Source organism: Onychostruthus taczanowskii, unplaced genomic scaffold (assembly GCF_017590055.1).
Source record: "Onychostruthus taczanowskii isolate IOZ18803 unplaced genomic scaffold, ASM1759005v1 scaffold42, whole genome shotgun sequence".
Taxonomy (NCBI): domain Eukaryota; kingdom Metazoa; phylum Chordata; class Aves; order Passeriformes; family Passeridae; genus Onychostruthus; species Onychostruthus taczanowskii.
This window is the reverse complement of record NW_024501682.1, coordinates 4,108,905-4,113,010: the sequence shown is the minus strand read 5'-3', so window position 1 is coordinate 4,113,010 and position 4,106 is coordinate 4,108,905.

Below are 4,106 nucleotides of genomic sequence, written 5' to 3'. Positions count from 1 at the left end.
CTCAACTGCTTTACTTGACAGTTCTTGTCCTGGAGACTCTGGCCACAGCACCTTTGTTCAGTGAAATGAGAAGCAGTGCACTTAGCTGTTCTGAGTTGATAATCAATCCTGACCAACTGCTCAAAGTTCAAAAAGGGACAAAAAGGGCAAAGTGCTCACGATGTTCTGCATATTCGGCATCTTCAGCAAGATAACAAAATGCTAGAAGAAAGGGCAGTCCTCCTGGGAATAAAGCCTATTGTTGGTACCACCTGAGCACAGTTATGTTTACTCTTGCTCTCTCCAGTACTTCTCTTCCCTTTGACAGCAGGGGGAAATTCAGGTTTTACCAGTATCAGATCTAGCAAATATGCAGCTTTCCAGAGTGGCCATAGTCTCCCCTGCCTGAAGCAGTCTGAATACGGGTAATTTAAACACAGACAGCAAGAGAATGAAGTGTTGGCAACCACTGGCCTAAAGCAACAACATAAACTAAAAAGAAAAGAGTCAAAGGCTGGGTGTGCATCTTTTTCACAGTTTAACTCACGTGCTCCAGCCCACCCCCAAATCCTCAGCACTAACAACTGCTGCGGACATACCGATCCTGCGACTCACAGCAGGGTACCTGGGGTGGACTGCTACACCCAGAGCCAGCCCGGGGGCAAGACAGGATAGCTCTGCACAGGCACAAGAAAAACTCAAGAGAAAAATCCACTGCCCACTATTAAAATCCATCCCCCCATTACAAGAAAAAAAATATTTACAAACTAAAAAAAAAAAAAAAGGAAAAAAAGGGGGGAAAAAAGAAATGCTTGTAAGAACCTTTCCCTTCTCCCTCTTTCTCCCCTTTTCTACTACTCTAGGTAGGAAAAAGCATCGCCCAAAGCCTGCATAAACATGCACATCTGTACACAGCTGTGTGCCCTAAGCCCCAAGGGTGTAAAGTCAGTATCAAGATATCCCTTTCCACCAGTACCCCCTGCCCAGCATACCAAAGGACACACAAAGCAATACAGATTTGCCAAGGAGCTGCCTTATCACCTATAAAAGTTAACTCCTACCTCTGACCATAGGGTCAGGGTCCTAAGGAAACTCTTGGACAGCGCAGTGGAGACAAGGTTGGATTGTGACTCAAAAGAAGTGTTTATTATGTTTGCCTCAAGCCATGAAAGAAGTTTATCAACTATGGACTGTAAAAAGTCCAGCATGCAATATTCAAATTACTCAAAAATGTTATTTCTTCAGTAGCTGAGCTAAGAACAGGTATTTGATGCTGACAGATTTAATCCTTCCTCTTCCTAAGAGCAGTGCCTGGCAGCAACCTCAGCCTGTGCAGCATCAGGCAGCTGTGGGAGCATCCAAGATAACAGCTGTAGTGTCAGTGCCTGTAATTCAGTATTGCCAGGAGATCCAGAAGCGGGAAATTATTTGACACTGGTTCACTCCCATTTAATGACTCTACAGTCTTAACATCATCATATCAGTAAGCTGTAAAAGTTTCCAGACAGGCACTGTGCACTCAGGGCGTACACTTGTATTCAACACAATGCCAGTGACTCCTCACTCCATTTCAATTGTTTCATTTCAATGTCTTAACTTGTAATGAAAGTAGAAAATGTGCAAATACAGAAATTTTTTTAGACTGCATGAAATACACCTCAAGACCTGGTACTCCCCAGCTTGCCTTTTTCCCCCTAAACTCAGAGGTTTAAAAACATAAGTATCTTCCTGCATACAAAAAAGCTCCCTCAGTCACCCAAGCACAGCAAATCAAGTCAGAGGCAAGAGCAAATGATGGCCAAAACACAGTCATCTGCCACAGATGCATGGGTCTCATAAGCCAAGGAGACTCAGGACAGTCAGGTGTAGAGTACCACACCCACCAGTACTGCTGGAATCAAAAGAGGGAAACTAGTTCCAAGTATTTCCGCTCCCTCCCATCTCTTTTCTTTAAGCCAGTAAACTTTCTGATGATTACTGCCTGCTGAGACAGGTTTATTTGATCTAAGGACACAGGTAGCTTACCCTTGACACACATACTTTTACAACTGATAAAGGCCAATTTAGCATCTCACTAGTCAGAAGCTGCCACTGCTCTCTGTATGTGCGGTTTGGAATCCATTCCTTTCCTCTTATTCGAGAATCTTGAGGGAGCAGCCTGCTCTTTGAATCCCGCTGTGCCAAAGCCGTGCCTTCAAAAGAGCCCCTCTGTCCTAATGTAATCCCCAAGTAACATTAAAGGCTTATTTATACCTTAAGTAGGTCAGATCGTGTCTTAATTGCCAAGCGTCTGGCTGAAGAGAGGAGGATTATAGTGCTCTGGTAGATAAATGCAGCACGCAGGAGGCGGAGGCCATGGATAGATGAATCCACGTGCGCCGTCTCCGCTGGCTGCAGGGCACGCGAAGATCCAGCGACACAATCACTGTGAGGCTGAAACAGAACACGAGCCATGCTGGATATTGCCAAGTGGCAGTGCTGGTGAACACACGGTGTGCAGAGCGGGGCTCCCAGGCAGCTGCAGCCGCGTCTCACACCAACTCCGCCCTGCTCCGCGAGAAGAGCTGAAGCGCAAGCAGGTACCGGCGGAACACAGGTACACTCAGGGTAGGCACCTGGGCCTTAAAGCCTAAAAATTCCTCTTGAAAGCTTGGAGAAAATGTACAGCCAAGGAGCTTAAAATAGGTCTGGATGATCAACTACCACAGATCCTGGAGAACGAACACAAGAATCTGATATTGTCTCCTGTATGATTTTCCTCACTGACTAAAAATAAAACCACACAGGTATTTTGTTGTTATTACAGACCTATTTTTTTCCCTCTCCTCATCCTGAGGAGCTGCTTGCCTTAAAATTATTTGATAAAGGAATAACGTAAACTTCATCTTAGAAAGGCAGATCACCAACAATTCCCACTGAGCTTTAACTTTTTCCTTTTAAAATATATTTTATGTATGCAGGCATTATGCATCTGGCTTGCTGTCAAGCAATTCTGAAATGGTTCCCTCCTGAGCTATTTTACAGTTTAGCAGGAGTAACTAGCCAGTGTAACTGTGTTAGCAGAATCCACTGAAAGGCATTAAGTAGTAAAGAAAACACTTCATATTCTGTGCCAGTTACTCTGTTTACCTCGGGGTTAGGTAGGGAAACAAAACCAATCTGTATGTGGGCAGTAATAGCTGCTATCTCCACACAGATTGCCATGGTTATTTCTGTAAGATGGAGGGGTTAATTTTCACAAGTATTTCTTATATATAATTATTTAGATGCACTGACTGACTTAGTCATCTACTGTTTGATGCTCTACAAATGCCAAGCAGCTTGCCAGTTCCTCAATACCACACATATTACCCCAAAAACCATGCAGAGGGGTGATTATGCACCCTAATGTGCTAAGTGTAGGAAGACATTTATTGTTAAAAAGTTCCCTTGCTTTATGCTTTTTCATTAAAAGGTTTGTTGCCACTGGAACTCTTCTGACATAATGCACTTCAAATAAAACCTCATTATTTACAGAATCAGGACCAGATTTACAGGTATGTAAAAAAGGCAGACACCTCAGCAGCAGCTTTACCTCAGCAGCTCCCACAAGACTGATGGATAGTCTGACCTTTGAAGCTACCTTTCATTCAGCACTAAGAAAATCCTCCCTTGACCTGGAGGGCAGCTGTCAAGAGAGGGGTCTAGGGGAACAAGTTTCTGACACAGTATCTTTTACCATGAGCATGTCTGAAGTTTCTGCCATCAGCCTGAAGTCCTGGGGGTGGCAAAACGTAATTGCACAGGACACCTGTGACAGGGTTTGGTGGGGGTTTGTTACTTTTTTAATGCTCTTAGTCCACTAATGGACAATGTGATTAAAGGGTCATGTCATTATAAACGCCGTAATTAGCTACTGCTTGGCTCAGGGGACATTTAAGGAGTAGGTTTCAGGGGAAGGAGGCACCCAGCCCCTGCCCCCCATGGCTGATCTGCAAGGCTGGCCTCTCCCACTATTTTTAATGAAAACAATTATCCACTAATTCCTGCTGTTATCATAGCTGCAAGAAAAAGAGCATGCAGCACTGACTCCTGGATGCTTCCCCCCTCAGAGGGTCAAACACTACATACAACCCACAGAAAAACAA